We start from the raw sequence: 17,279 nt of genomic DNA, 5'->3' as shown, positions 1-17,279 counted from the left end.
ACCCAAAACTATAACACTCTTCTTGTGATGTTCCCAACAGTTCTCCGACACACCTCTAACAGGATGATCATTTCTTTGCTCCTTCAAATTAATCCAGTACATTAACATTAAATTCAATCTCCGCAAAATCAATCAGTAAACCTGAAACAGGAGACGACCTGACTGCACCACAACAGAATCTTAAAGCCTGTGCTTGTATCACAGCCAAACATTTGAAAGTTGGAGATGAAGCTGATCCATGAGCCACAGAATCAAGACAAGATCTAATGAAACAAATGTAAATGGTCAGCAGAGATTTTCATGTCGCTCCCGAGGAATATCCACAGAGACACCGAGAATATTTATTGCTCCTTTATATTTATCAATTATTTTACTGACACGGTGCTTCCATGTCAGCTGATTGTGCATCCACCTGCCTGGGAATCTCACCACTGAATTCAGATCAAGCGCAGGTCTATTAATCCTGTTTATAAAACACTCGACTTGTGTTTTTTGCTACTGAAAGCTTAAGTTCCATCGATTTGCCAACTGATTAATTCCTAATGGCATCCCATAGACAGTTAAATTGAAATTTCTACCTCTAATTCATAAACCTCCATCATCTGCAAATAGTGATTTACCCACCCCTTCTTAATTATAGTAAGAAATAATAAATACTGCCTTGCGGGATCCCAATCTCTATCTCAGAAACCCGTGTATAACTTGCCCACCGGCGCCTGCACAAAGCGTCTAAATAAAAAAAAAACCTCATAAAACTTTACAGTCGAACTTCCAAAAAATAATCATAAGGACTATGTAAAAGCTGAGGAAATGGCATGTAAGTAGCAAAAGTGAGTGGAATGTTGGATCATCGGGATGCTTTTAAAGTTCAACAAAAGGCAACTGAGAAGCCATAAGAATGGTAAAGATGAAACACGAGAGCAAACTAGCCAATAATATAAAACAGGATATTATTTTTTTCAGCTACATAAGTAGTGAAAGGGAGATGAGAGCTGATATTGGACCATTGGAAAATGATGCTGGTGAGGTAATAATGGGGAACAAAAAACGGCAGATAAATTTAATGAATACTTTGCATCATTCTTCACTGTGGAAGACACAGAAGGAGTGAGTGCCTTTGCTATTACAGAGGGAAAAGCATGTGACTAACTCAAATGTCTGAAGGTGAACAAGTCACCTGGAACAGATGGACGACAACCCAGAGTCCTGAGAAAAGCTGTTCAAGAGATACAGATGCATTGGTCACGGTCTTTCAAGAATCACTTGATTCTGGCATAGTCCCGGAGGATCGGAAAGTAGAAAATTGCACTCTTTACGAAGGGGGCAAGGCAAAAGAAAGTAATTTCTAGGCCAGTCAGCCTGACTTCAGTGGTTGGGAAAGTATTGTAATCATTTAACGAAGATGAGTTTCCGAGGTACTTGGAGACTGATGATAAAACAAGTTAATGTCAGCATGGTTTCTGTAAAAGGAAATCGTGCCTGACAAACCTGTTAGAGGTCAGTGAGGAAGTGAAAAGGAGGATGGACAAATGAGAGGCAGTTGATATCATTTACTTCGATTTTCAGAAGGCCGTTGATAAGGTACCACACATGAGGTTGCCGAGAAAGATAAAATCCTATGTTGTTACAGGAAAGATACTGGCATGGACAGAGGAATGTCTGACAGGCAGGGGGCAGCAGGTGGGAATAAAATGAGCCTTTTCAGGCTGGGTGCCAGTGACTAGTGTTCCTCAGGGGTCAGTATTGGGACCGCTACTCTTCACATTGTGTGTCAACGATTCAGATAATGGAATTGATGGCTTTGTGGCAAAGGTTGCGGACGATACAAAGATAGGTAGAGGGGAAGGTAGTGCTGAGGAAACAATGTGATTGCAGCAGGACTTAGACAACAGAAGGATTGGTAAAAAAAAAGTGGCAGATTGAATACGGTATGATAATGCATTTTAGTCAAAGGAATAATAGTGTGGACTATTGCTTAAATGGGGAGAAAATTCAAACATCAGAGGGGGGGGGGGGACTCGTGCAAGAGTCTCAGAAAGGTATTTCACAGTTTGAGTCTCTGGTAAAGAAAGAAAATACATTGTTGGCTTTTTTTTGAAGGGGAATAGAATATTTAATTAAGGATATAATCCTGATCCTTTATAAGAGACAGGTCAGGCCGTACTTGGAGTTTTGTCAACGTTTTGGGTCCCATATCTCAGAAAGGAAGCGGGATCTCATTGAAACCCAACGAGTGTTGAAGCGACGAGATAGGGTGGATGTGGAGAGGTTGTTTCATGCGGTGGGTGTAACCAGTCTAGAGGACACAGCCCCAACATTGAGGGGAGATGTTTTTGAACAGAGGGAAGGAGGAATATTTTTAGCCAGAGAGAAGTGAACCGGTGGAATACCCTGCCACGGGCTGCGGTGGAACCTGTCTGTGGGTCTGTTTATGGCGGAGCTGATCATTTCCTGATCGATCAGGCCATCAAAGGATATGGCGAGAAGGCAGGTGTATGGGGTTGAGTGGGATCCGGGATCTGCGATGATAGAATGGCGGAGCACAATCGATGGGCTGAACGGCCACATTCTGCTCTTATGTCTTATGGTCTTTCCAAGATTCAACTTGACCTCCGTTTTCCAGTCAGCACCGCCCCCACTTGACCTTTTAAACTGTCTTAATACGGGTGGACTTTAGGACCCGGGGCAGCTCAGGACCGAATCCACGGTGTTTCTGTTCTGTTGATGGACGTGGTGAGCGAGTTAAAATTAATAGATCGATAATTCTCATCTCGTGTTTATTTCACTCTCCGCACATTTATATTTACAGGGACATTACTCCTGACACTGGTCCCGGGACCCAGCCTGTTTACAGAACCGGAGCGGAACTGGAGCAGATTCTCAGACGCTTGTTTTCATCTCAAGTCCAGAAGACAGGATAACGTTTTTCCGTGAATTTATTCTGAGTGAAGTTGTGGAGTTGGGACTTGGTCTCCGCGTTGTAAAATTAATCTGTCCCGGACTCCTAACTGAGATAAACTCCCACCCTCCCGGGGATGGGACCGACAGGGAGACGGGGATCAGGGGAGGTGGCAACACTGAACAAGTCATAATTCCGCCTGACTACGTCATAACCCTGTCCGATGACCCAGATCAGCGAGATCTTGGCGTCTGTGTCCACAGGACACTCGAAGCTGCTGCGTAGGTTGACAGTGTTGTTAAGAAGGCGTATGGCGTAATGGGTTTCACCAACTGTGGGATTGATTTCAAGAGCTGTGAGGTGATGTTACAGAAAAAACAACGCCTTAGTTAGACCCCACCAGGAGTACTGTGTCCAATTCTGGTTACCTCACTACAGGAAGGGTGTGGATACTATAGAGTGAGTGCAGATGAGATTTACAAGGGTGTTGTTTGGATTGGAGAGCATGCCTTATGATAATAGGCAGAGTGAACTTGGCCTTTACTCCCTGGAGCGCCGGAGGGTGAGAGGTGACCTGATACACGTGTATAAAATGATGAGAGGCACTGATTGTGTGGATTGCCAGAGGCTATTTCCCAGGGCTGAAATGGCTAACCCGAGGGGGCACAGTTTTAAGGTGCTTGGAAGTAGGTACAAAGGGGATGTCAGAGGAAAGTGTTTCACACAGAAAGTGGTGGGGGCACGGAATGCATTGCGAAAATGGCAGAGGCGGAGAGAATAGGTTTTGTTAAGAGACTCTTAGTTTAAGTACATGGAGCTTAGAAAAATAGAGGGCTATGCGGTAGGGAAGTTCTTGGCAGTTTGCAGAGTATGGTACATGGTCGGCATAACATTGTGGGCCGAAAGGCCTGTAATGTGCTGTAGATTCCATGTTCACTGCTAACGGCAAGATGCCGAACAGTTTTGCGGAGAGAGAGATCTTGGATGCAAGTTCACAGCTCGTTGGATGTGGCTAAACAGATCGATTAGGTGGTGAAGAAGGCTTATAGACTATCGGCTTTTATTCGTGAAGCGCTGAGTTCAAAAGCCAGGAGGTTATGTTGTAATTTATAACACTCTGGTCAGACCATGTCCGGAGTATTTATCTGAGGCTTCTGTGGTGCATATCTGGACAGTTAGGACGCAACATCCATGGCCGACCCTCTCCGACGGAGGCCTCACAAACTCACATTGAGAAATATACAAATAACCAATGTCCCAGCACCCGACCCTGCGGTACACCACTTGTTCCAAACTTCCCTCAGAACAGAGATGAGGAGGAATTTATTCAGAGTGGGGTGGTGAATGTGAGGCATTAATTGCCCTAATTCCTGTTATCGGTGGTTGCCGGCCTCTGCGTCCACAACGACAGGATGGTTCTCCTCCGACATCACGGTGAATCTGTTCCAACAGATGTTTGTGATGGCTGAGGAATAGTGTTGAAGCAGGGAGCGAGTGAGAAGCTGAGACATTTGGACTACAACTGCCAGATGGCCCCGCGGCCCCGCATATTCGGCAGCTGAAGCTGACTGAGCGCGGTGCCCGATGGGAGCTGTAGTTCCGATGAAAGCGGGTGTTTGTGACTTATGTGCAACCATTCTAACATTGAACAATTTGTGTCATTTGTCACTCTTTATGTAACCCGACAATTACATCGTGACAATGGGGCCTGTGGTGGCGGAGGGGAGAATCAGTGGTGCATCATGCTCGGTTTTGGGGTCAGTGCAATCGAGTCTCCTTTTGACTCCCGTTCTCCCCGGCCGGCAACAAAAGTTGTGAATCTTTACTGCGAATTCCAGGTTAATCACGTCCTTTCTGAGGCGGCCGGCCAGAGTGGCACAGTTCTCCAGCCGTGGTCTCACCGACATAGAACAATGACAGCAGGGGAACAGGTCCTTCTGCTCACTGTGCTGTTCTGAACCAATTGAACCAGTCACTTTATGCCTCACTAAACCAGTCCCCTCTGCCTACACAAGGAACACATCCCTCCATTCTCCAACCATTCACGTGGTATCTAATTGCCTCTACCACATCTGCCTCCACCACCACCCCTGGAATTCCTTCCAGACACCATCACTATGAGTCCGAAAAAAAAACAAAAGTTACAACACACATCTACTTTAAACATTCAGGGTCAAGTTGAACATTACAGTCTAATATAAGGTGTTTGTTTTACAGCAGCAGTATCATGAAAGGAGAGAAAAAAATCACTAAATTACAAAATACATAAACATGGCAAAAAGGACCAGTGAAGTACTGTTCCCCGTTTCTGCTAAAGTGCGGGTCGTCTGGTAGTAGACATTTCCTACTTAGAGACACAATACCGGCTGTCCACTCTGTCTGTGCTTCTCAGGTACCCATAAACTTCTGTAGGGCTTCCCACAGCCTCTCCCGAACACAGCAAATTCCCCTAGACTGTCCAGTCTTACTTTATCCAGGCAGCATCTTGTTAAGCGTCTTCTAATTACCATCCAAAGCTTCTGCATTATTCCAACATTAGAATGCAATTCTCCAGATGTGGTTAAAATGGAGATTTATAGAGTTGCAACATAACTGCCTGACACTGGAACCACTATCCGGGAGTTATGAACTCGGATTCCCTCTGTAGATCAGCCCATGAATACAGAAGCAAAGGGATAGCGTTGAGCCTTTATCAGGCACTAGTCATGCTGTACTTGGAGTATCGTCAACATTTTTGTTCCCCGTATCTCAGAAAGGAAGTGTTGTCCTCGGAGAGAGTTCAGAGGAATTTCACCGGGATGATTCCGGGAATTAAATGTTTAACATACGGGAAGCATTTGGCGGCATTGCGCCTGTACCGACTGGAATTCAGAAGAATGCGGGGCGATCTCATTGAAACCTACCGAGTGTTGAATGGACGGGATAGGGTTGATGTGGAGGGGATGTTTCCTCTGGTGAGCGTATCCAGCACTAGAGGGCGCAGTCTCAAAATTGAGGCGCAACCTTTCAGTACTTTCCTTGTTTTTACTGACTCTGTCTCAGGAGACCGCTTATCCACTGATGTCTACTGCAAACCCACGGACTCTCAAAGCTGCCAGGGTTATAACTATTCCCATCCTGTTATCTGTAAAATCGCGATGCATTTCTCTCAGTTCCGCCGTCCCCAGCACATCTGATCTCAGGATGAGGCTTTTCATTCCAGAGCGAAGGAGATCCTCCTTTTTCAAGAGGCTTCCCTTTCTCCACCATCAACGCTGCCCTCAACCGCATCTCTTCCATATCGTGCACGTCTGCTGTTACCCCATCCTCCCGCCACCCTACCTGGGATAGGTTTCACCACCCCAACAGCCTCCCGCCACCCTACCCGGGATAGGTTTCACCACCCCAACAGCCTTCGCGACCAGCACATAAATCAGACCCTCTCACTGATCTCCCTCCTGGGGCTTATCCACGGAAGCAGAACAAACGCTACGCCCGCCCCTACATCTCCTCCCACTTTACCATTCAGGACCACAAACAGTCCTTCCAGGTGAGGCGACGCTTCACTGGTGAGGCTGTAGGGATGGTGTACTGTGTCCGGTGCTCCTGCTGTTCCTGCTGTTTAACGCTGAGACCCGACGGAGGTTGGGAGACCGCTTCGCCGAGCACCTGTGCTCCGTCTGCCAGAAGATCCTGTACTATCGCGATGAGGCCCCATTCAGGTTAGAGAAATAAGACCTTATATTCCGTCTGGGTTGCCTGCAAACTGATGTCATAAACAACGCTTTCTCGAATTTCTGGTAATGAACACCCCCCCCCCTCTTCACCAGTCCTCATCCCATTTTCCCTCTCTTATCTTACTACTTGCCTGCCCATCGCCTCCCATCTGGGTCAACTGGCCCATCTGGGTCATCTGGGTCACATCTGGGTCACATCTGGCCCATCTGGGTCATCTGGGTCATATCCGGGTCATCTGGGTCATATCCGGGTCATCTGGGTCATCCGGGTCATCTGGGTCATGTGGGCCATTTGGGTCACATCTGAGTCTGTTGAGACTTCAGTTTTCTGCAAAGGAACAAAAAGTTCCTGAATTAAACTAAATGAAGCAGTCTGGATCCTGATTTGTGCCCTGTGACTGGCCTCTCAATGAGCTTGTGGGAGACGCTAATGGGATGAGCAGTGACATCGGCGGGTTGCAACAGTCGTAGATCGACGCCACACTGAAGAACAACCTGAACCAGGCCTGGAATTATTCGGCGAGTGGGCGATGGTGGGAAATACAGAAAGGAACCGCAGAGGCTGCGTTGAGCTTCTGATGATTGAAAACATTTTCTGGACGGACTGCTGTGTATTCCGTGATATTTCATTACAACCCCCGGGGAGGTGTTCTTTGTTAAATAAATTCCAAGCTGTGAACTTGATCTCCACTTTGCTCTGTGAGCTCCGCCCCGATGCTGTCTGGCGTGGAATGAAATCAGCTGAAATATTTCTCAGAACAAAAGGACCCTATTCCACTGAACTCGGCCCAAATCCTTTAATTGCTTTCAGAAATCACGTCTCTCAATACTTCTAGTCACAGAGAACTTGGGTGAAATTTGAGTAAGCTTGGTGATGGGAGAAAGTAAGGAGGCAGGAGAGACTGTGGTTGCTCGGCGGATAGGTCGCCTCGGGACTGACCCTGCGCCAATTTAACCCGTTCCATGCCGGATGTTCTCCATTTCTCCATCTGAATCCGGTCTCCACCAGACGTTGAACCCCGGGTCGCGTACAATAAATCTGTACCAAGATTTTCTCAGGACTTCTCGATTCAGGGGAATTCACCGACATTCATTTATTAACTCTATCATTGAGAGATTGTTGCATTTCCATCTTACATATATAGTCGTATGTGTTTGGTTTAATTGCAGCAGAAAGGACGCTCCCTGTACCTGAACAAGTGAGGGGAGTTTCAGCTGAAACTCTATCCATGTCAGGCAGTCTTTCTTACACAGAAGGCGGATCTCAGATCCTCGCAGAACCCAGGCTGGAACAAATTCGCAGCCTGGGACTCGCTGAGCCAAACAGAGAAACTCCACCCCACTGGTTGCGATGAAAGAAAAAGGCGAGATCTCCATGGAAATCCGGACAGAAAGGTTAACGCAGCCTGTTTGTTTTCCTCTTTAGTGTTGCTACATGATCCCACTCCCGCCTCCTCCAGCTGTCAGACCCGTCCTGAGCCAGTGAGAGTTAGTGTGACCCGGACCGCGGCCGTCCAGCTCTTCCCCGGCTCACTCGGCCCTGTCAATCTGATGAGCGACGGACACGTCACAGCCGAGTGGCCTCGGGAGCAGCAGCTCCGACTCAACTCTCCGTGTAGGGTGAGAACACCGGTGCAAGAACATTGTCAGTCACCCGGGTAGTCAGACTGATTTCCCGGGACCACACTGAACACTGTCCGGTTACAACATCAGAAGTGAGTGTTCTCTATGATTCTGTACCAGTATTCAGCATTTACAGCGAGGCTCCGCTTTGGTCCGGATCGGAAGTGAATTTAGTGGGAGGAGGGAGTCCTGACGTGTTCATGTCAACGAGTCAGTTATTGTCCAAATGGATTCACACAAACGAGGTCTTTGCCGTCAACCACAAATACTCTCCAGGGTTGTCTCTAATCAGTGCGAGCAGAAAGCATCTTTTTCTCCGGTAGTGACATGCGAAATACCCCACCCGTCACCGATCTCTCTGAAACAAGAGAAGATCAGCAGATGCTGGAAATCCGAGAAGCAGACACAAAATGGCGGAGGAACTCTGCAAGCAGGGCAGCATCTATGGAAAAATAAAGTACAGTCACCTTGGAGATTACAGGTAATGTTCTTTACATCGCGCCATGTAGCAGAAAGGTTTAAATAACATATTAAACTTCCTTCACATTTGAACAACAGTGTCTTGTCGAACCGGTATGGATTTGATTTCAGCAGAACGGCGGCTCCCTGTTCAGAAGAACGTGCAAGGACAGTGCACGGACACAGAGACCCTGAACACCGTTTCTCACAGAACAACGAGCCGTGCCTTCCAAATCAGTCAATCGTTTGGCTCCTTCCCCTTTCCATTCCAGTCCTGATGAAGGGACTCGGTCCACAACATTGACTGTCCATGGATGCTTCCTGACCTGCTGAGTTCCTCCAGCATTGTGTGTTGCCATGGTTATGAGAGATCCACGTAGGACAGTGAGAGGGGCAACTTGTAAGACACGGCACACAGTATCCACGTTGCCATAATATTCTTGGGGAATTAAGGTGAGAATAATTCAGCTTCCGATGTTTTTTCCTATACTCATTCTACATGAAATGTTCCTTTGATTTCTCTAATTTTCTTCAACAGATCTCTTGTTTTTTTTCCCAATTTTGTTGGTTTCTTCAGCTTCAATGCAACGCTTCGTTAAGAGAGTTTCCTTATATGTTCTTGCTATCTTCTTGAACTTTGTCTACAGTTGGAAGTATTTGTTCCAATCTCCATTTACTCCCTGGAATGTAGGAGAGTGAGCAATGACCTTACAAAAGTGTTTTAAATTATCAAGGGCAGAGTAAAGGTCGCACTCTGTTTTATTTGTGTAATTTCAGGTCATTGCCAGCAGGCGGGGCTTTCTTCCACCCGGACGGCAAACAAGAGGATGACACTCAACCAAAGTCAGAATGGACACAGGTATGTTCATTGGGCTCATTGTCATTAAAGCTCTGTCCTTCTGGTACACGTGAGGTCAAATCACCAATAGTTCAGAGGAATAAACTTCATCGATTAAGGGGCAGAGAGAAAGTACCATCAAGCGGGGTCATTGATCTGACTGATAAAGCGACCTTGGGCACTGGAACAATTCACTAGCTCCAGCGCAGGTATCTAACAAGGAGATGGTCGAATCACTCCGCTACCATGAGGGTGTGGGAGGAACTCAGACAGGAATACAGCAGCGAGCAAGGTAACAGTCCAGGGAACAGACAGAATTTCTGTCAGTATTTGGTACATCCTGATGTGAGATATGCCTTCAACAGCCAGTGGTTGAAACAAATGTTGCTTTCTCTTTTGGAAGGGCAATGGTGAGTTCTCCCCGGATTTTCGGGTTGTTGCACAATGGAGGTGAGGATAGTTTCCCGGTGTCTGTTTCTGTGACCGAAATTTTAAACAGGGAATCAGGGGTGGGTGGTGGTGGCTACTGAAATGACATTGGCGAACAGGATTAAAGTAAAACAAAATGATAAGCAGAGAGGGCAGCGTACAAAATCTGGAGGAACTCAGCAGGTCAGGTAGTATTGTAGAAAGAAATTAACTATCGACGTTTCGGTTAGAGGCATCTTAATCGGAGAATTTGTTCATTGATTTCAGAGATGTCTTGGGCACATAGGAAAGAGTCAGGACTGGTGAAGCATTATTCTGGCTGAAGGTCTGTGACCAGTACAGTCCGCAAGGTTCACTGTTTCACCATGCGCCGTGTGTGATGTAAATAAATCAATAATGAACTATGATGCAAAACTCCATGAGTGGAATGATTCGTCGATTTACAGAGTTGGCGGAGTTCACTAAATTTGGGACTGTTGTCAAAGTGTTGGTTCCAATTACAAACACTGTAGAAATATGAACAGTGAATCACCAGGTACAGGTAATTAGGGCAAATGTGAGAAGTTGCACTTTGGGAGGTCAAGTTCGCAACGATGTGCACGGTGAATGCGGGAAGCGTTAATAAGATTGATGTACGGACGGGTCTTGTGATGGATATGCGCAGCTCCCTGAAAGTGGCAACACAGTTGGTAGTGTGCCAACGATAAGTTGAGGTATTTGTTACAGATGGGCAATAACTGGATGAACTTTGGTTAAGAGACATTTTCAGTTTTGTGCACAAATCTGGGAACCACATCACGAGAATGATATGAGTGTGTGGACAGGGTGCAGACGAGTTTCACCACAAATCCCAGAGGGAATATGCTTATGGTTAGAGGGTAAAGTTTAAGGGGGCTTTAGGATGCATGTTCTCCACAGAGAGTAATCAATGTCTGGAATGTGCTGCCGAGGGAGGGACTGGAAACAGATACCCAGCAGCATCTGAGAGGGCGGGAACAGACGGACATTGGCCATGTTCCTGAAGATGGGATTGGTTTAAACGGCATCGTGTTGGCATACGCATGGTGCACTCTACTATTTTATGTTCTGTGACTGACTACAGATCTGACTCTGCAATCTCCGCCTTCCTGTCAAATTGTGAGGATCACCACCTGTTCCGGTTTGACGAGATTCTACACGGAGCGACTGGAGCAGGCGATTGAGGAGGGCGTGGAGGGAGTCGGCTTCATGTTAACACATGATCATCATTTCAATGAGCGGGAGTATCACGTAAGTGGAAGGAACATAGATTCAGTGTAGATTCTACTGAATCAATCACAGACCGACAGAACAGGCACAACGGCACCATTGGGCTATGACAATCCTGCAATGCTTGGGGTTAACATCAAGAAAAGAGTTTACATCTGCAGAAACACTGAACCTATATTCACCAATACAATCCTCTATCCAATTGTCGGAACACATTCATTTTTAGACGGGTTAGGATACAGACAATGATTGACAGGTGACTTTAGTAAAATGTCACTTGACGGATATTGCAAGTGGATACGGGACCACTTTACATCACTGTTTTTGGTATCAGATCAGGTTCCCAGTGTTCAACCTTAATGCCTATTCACCAATCTGTGTTCTCCTGATGACCCACGGGATTCCCACAAATCAAATATATAGTGAGCTATTTCTCATCTCATTTCTCGAGTCTACTTTCACCCTGATTTGCAATTGACCAGGCCACACTGATTATCGTCTCTCATTTGAACTACTGACCCTTTTTTGATCAATATCCGAACATGCCTCATGTTTCTGTTACCTTCTGTTTCTTGTGACTATTCCAATCTAAGTTTGTAATTACTACAGCATATACTGTTAACACCTGGAAGTGCAGCATTAGAATAGCTAACACCGAATTACAAATGGTCCTTGTGCTACTGGAGTGCATTCACCAATGCCACCCAGATTGAATTTTAGTGAAGAGCCACACACCATACTGAACACCACATTCCACGTGAGGCAACTGACAATTTCAATCCAAACCTCTTAATCAACATTACCACCAGTTGGCTTTGGTCTGTCACACAGGCACAATAGTTCTGAATTTGCTGTCTGCTCCTCACTGCCAATTCCCAGCCGTAGGCTGACACTGTTCCCCATCTCCCTCTGATCCCGGCAGGGAAGTGTAAACCTGCTGGGGATCACCAGCAGTTACCCCAGGGAAAATCAACAGCGACCCTGCCATACTTTGACCTACCCATAGTCATCAAACTCTACAGTACAGCAACAGACTCTTCTGCTCATCTAGTCCACACCGACATGACATTCATCTGAACACGTTCTGGAGACGCACATAACTCCCCCATTGAATGAACTTATCGAAACTGATCGTAAATGTTCAAATCGAATGTACATCGACTAATTCCAATGGCAGCGCGTTCCACGCCCTCAGCAACCTCTGAGTGAACAAATTCCCCTTCATATTATGGAGAAGGATAGGACTGGACCCAGGGTTGAGATTTTTGATTGGAGAAAGGCTAACATTGAGGAGATGCTAAAGGATTTAGAAGGAGTGGATTGGGACAGTTTGTTTCATGGGAAGGATGCAATAAAGAAATGGAGATGGTTTAAAGATGAAATTTTGAGGGTACAGAATCATTATGTTCCTTTTAGGTTGAACGGAAAGGTTCAACGTTTGAGCGAGACATGGGATGTTGGAAACTTGGTTAGGAAAAAGAGAGATATCTAGAATAAATATCGGCAGCATAGAGTAAATGAGGTTCTCGAGGAATATAAAGAATGTAAGAAGAATCTTAAGAAAGAAATTAGAAAAGCTAAAAGAAGATACGAGGGTGCTTTAGCAAGTAAGGTGAAAATAAATCTGAAGGGTTTCTAGAGTTATATTAATAGCAAAAGGAAAGTGAGGGATAAAATTGGTCCCTCAGAGAATCAGAGAGGACAGCTATGTGTGGAGCCAAAAGAGATGGGGGAGATTTTGAACAATTTCTTTACTTCGGTATTCACTAAGTAGATGGCTATTGAATTGTGTAAGGTAAGGGGAACAAGTAGGGAAGTTATGGAAACTATGACGATTAAAGAGGAGGAAGTACTGGCGCCTTTAAGGTATATAAAAGTGGATAAATCTCTGGGTCCTGGCAGGATATTCACTAGCAGGGGCTCTGACAGAAATATTTCAAATGTCATTAGAAACGGGGATGTTGCCGGTGGATTGGCGTATTGCTCATGTGGTTCCATTGTTTAAAAAAGGGTTCTAAGGGTAAACCTAGCAATTATAGGCCTGTCAGTTTGACGTCAGTGGTGGGTAAATTAATGTAAAGTATTCTTAGACAAGGCCTTTGACAAGGTTCCGCACGGAAGGATAGTTAGGAAGGTTCAATCGTTAGGTATTAATATTGAAGTGGTAAAATGGAAACAACAGTGGCTGGATGGGAGATGACACAAAGTAGTTCTGTCAGATTGGAGGCGGGTGATTAGTGTTGTGCCTCAGGGATCTGTATTGGGTACAATGTTGTTTGTCATATACATTAATGATCTGAATGATGGGGTGGTAAATTGGATTAGTAAGTATGCAGATAATACTAAGGTAGATGGCGTTGTGGATAATGAAGTAGGTTTTCAAAGTTTGCAGAGAGATTTAGGCCAGTTAGAAGAGTGGGCTGAACGATGGCAGATGGAGTTTAATGCTGCTAAGTGTGAGGTGCTACATTTTGGTGGGAATAATCCAAATTGGACATATATGGTAAATGGTAGGTCATTGAAGAATGGAGTAGAACAGAGTGATCTAGGAATAATGGTGCATAATGAAGGTGGAAACTCACGTGGATAGGATGGTGAAAAAAGCTTTTGGTATGATGGCCTTTATAAATCAGAGCATTGAGTATAGGAGTTGGGATGTAATGTTAAAATCGTACAAGGCCAAATTTGGAGTATGGTGTACAGTTCTGGTCACCGAATAATAGGAAAGATGTCAACAAAATATGAGAGAGTACAGAGAATATTTACCAGAATGTTACCTAGGTTTCAGTACCTTAGTTACAGGGAAAGGCTGAACAAATTACGTCTTTATTCTTTGGAGCGTACAAGGTTGTGGGGTGACTTGATAGAGGTATTTAAAATAATGAGGGGGTTAGATCGAGTTGACGTGGATAGGCTTTTTCCATTGAGAGTAGGGGTGATTTAAACAAGAGGACATGATTTGAGAGTTAAGGGGCCAAAGTTTAAGGGTAACACGAGGGGGGAATTCTTGACTCAGAGAATGGTAGCGTGGAACGAGCTTCCAGTTGAAGTGGTAGAAGCAGGATCGGTATTGTCATTTAAAGTAAAATTGGATAGTTATATGGACAGACAAGGAATGGGGGGTTATGGGCTGAGTGCGGGACAGTGAGACTAGGTGAGAGTAAGCGTTCGGCACGGACTAGAAGGGTCGAGATGTCATGTTTCCGTGCTGCAATTGTTATATGGTTATTTTGCCTTTCTCCTGTCATCGTTACCCCATGACCTCCAATTCCAGACCCACCCAACCTCAGTTGTAAATGCCTTTTGGCACTTGCTCTGTCTATACCTTTAATGAACTTGTATACCTCTATCACATCTCTCTTGGTTCTCCAACACTCCATGGAATAATTTCCTAACCTATTTACACTTTCCCTCGATCGCAGATGCTCATGTCCTGACAACAATCTTTAAATTTGTTCTGCACACGTTCAATTTTATTGATATCCTTTCGAGAGGGAGGTGCACAAATTGCTTCAAATTAGCCTGTGCTACATCAATTTCGACATGATATCCCAACTTCTGTATTCAATATTTTGATTTATGAAGACCTATGTCCTAAATGCTTTACAACGCCATCTAACTTCGACAACACTTTCAAGAGATTTTGGATCTGTATTCCCAGACACTTCAGTTTCACCGCACTGTTCAATGTCCTACCTCTCAATGTCTTAGTGTTATCGTGGTTTATCCTCAAAAAGTACATCACCTCACACGTGTCTTCATTAAATTCTGTCTCCCAATCTACATTCCACCATTTCTAAACTGTTCCACGTCCCACTGCAATCTCTGATAACCTTTCTCGCTCTTATAGCCTTGGTGTCAACCAGATTTGATGACCCAGTTTAGAACGTTATCATCCAGAGCGTTGATACATATGACAGACAACAACAAGATCCCTGCCGCACACCTCTAGTCATAGAGTCAGAGAAGCAAATCTCTGCTGCCACTCTTAGCTTCTCTCGTGAATCCAATATCTAAACTAGCATACTCTCATGTCATGAATGCCAAGCGACTTAAATCGTATTGACAAAGCTCCCATGATGGACTTCGTCAATGGCCTAGCTGAAATCCCTGTAGACAACTTCCACTAACTTGTTTTCATGATTTGCTTGGTAAATTCCTCGAGAACCTATAAGATAGGGTAGATGGGATTTACTAAGCACAAATCCGTGTTGACTATCCCTAATCAATCCTTGCCCATCCAAATGCTCATATTCAGTCCCTTAGAGTACCTGCCGGTAACTTTCCCATCACTGGTGTCAGTCTCACCAGCCTGTAATTCCCTGGCTTATTCTTACAGACTTTCAAGTAGCAGAACAACATTACCTATCCTCCAATACTTCCGGATCAAACATTTAAAATATCTTTACTGAAGCACCTGCAATCTCTGTTTATCCTCAAACGAGGTACGAAGCAAAGCCCCAGGGATGTATCTACCCTAACCTGCTTCAAGACAGTAAATATCTCCTCCTCTGTAATCTGTATAGAGTCCGCCATCTCACTGCTGATTTGCCTCAGTCTAACTACTCTGTAGTCTCCTGACTAAGTATAAATTCAAAAAAATTGATTTAAAATCTCCCACACTTTTTCTCAGCTTCATGCATAAAGGCCCACTCTGAACTGCAATTTTGTTCTGAATATATTTGATGAAGAGTTTGGTATTCTCCTTTCCCTTGTCTGCTAGCGCAATCTCATGCCGTGCTTTAGCCCTCTTGATTTCTTACTTTAGAAACTCTTGCATTTCTTTTACTCATCAAGTGCCTCATCTGATCCCTCGAGCCTGTACTTATGATGCGCTCGGGGCCTCAATATCTCTCAAAAACCTAGGTTCCCTGAATATGTGACCCTTGCCTTTTAATCTGTCAGTAAGATTCAATCTGTACTTGTGGTCATTCATGCATTCAAACTTTGTACTCTCAAAATATCAGTTTTGGAAGCCTCACACCTACCAAACACATCTGATACCAGAAAACAACCAGTCCCAATCCCTTTCGTCAGATCCCTTCCGATGCTACTAAAGTTGGCCTTTCTCCAATTTAGATTCTTAACCCGAGGGGCAGACACATCCTTGCCCATAATGATCTTTAAACTAATGGCATTTTGATCAGCAGATCCCTGCACACATGCTTGTCGCCTGCCGGATCTTGTACCCTGATAGAATTCCAGTATGTGCTGTTTACAGTCACGACCGCAATGTATTGATTATGGAAACTTCCCTGGACATATTTGACATACACAATCCCATCGAGCCCTTTAAAATGTGGATGTCACAGCCAATAAATGGACAGTTAACAGTACCTACCATCAGAAGCCGATGTTTCTTGCAACTGTCTGTAATCCCTCTGAAAATTTGATCCTCTAAGTCTCAGTAACTATTGGGTGATGCACTATGTCATCCCATTAACCTGGTTGTTCCTCTCTTATTGCTCAGTTTCATCCATGTAGGCTCAATAGATGAGCTCTCCAGTCTGTCCAGTCTGAGCAATGCAGTGATATTTTCCCTTAAGCGACCGCTCCTTCTGTAATCCAGCCCGGTCTGTTGAATCATGTCTAACGCTACAGAACCCTGAAATGCTGAAAAGCCAGTCCTCACCAAGTCCAACCAAATCACATCAATAGTCGCCATCCTGTAATTCAATGTGCTGATCCATGCGTGAAGCTCATCTTCCTTTCCTACAACACTCTTTATGAAATAATACTGATTTCGGGAAAAAAATAGCTTCACGATGCTCATCCTTTAGCTTCCTGACTTTCCCACACAACCGCTCCATTATCCACTCCGGTTCTTCATTCCCCTGCTCATGTTTAACACATCCCCACTCCATATGCAGCGCTAACAAACCTTCCCCCATGGGAACCAGTCCTCCTCCAATTCGAGTGCAAAACCATCACGTCTGTCCAAGTCCCAAATTCCTTGGAAGGGAGCCGATCATCCCAACATCTGAAGCTCTCAGTCATGCACCATCTCATCAGCCACACGTTAGACTGTATTATCGTCCTACTTCAGGCCTCACTAGTACCTGGTGCG

The sequence above is a fragment of the Hemitrygon akajei genome, unplaced genomic scaffold (assembly GCF_048418815.1).
Source record: "Hemitrygon akajei unplaced genomic scaffold, sHemAka1.3 Scf000034, whole genome shotgun sequence".
NCBI lineage: Eukaryota > Metazoa > Chordata > Chondrichthyes > Myliobatiformes > Dasyatidae > Hemitrygon > Hemitrygon akajei.
This window is presented reverse-complemented; position numbering follows the sequence as displayed.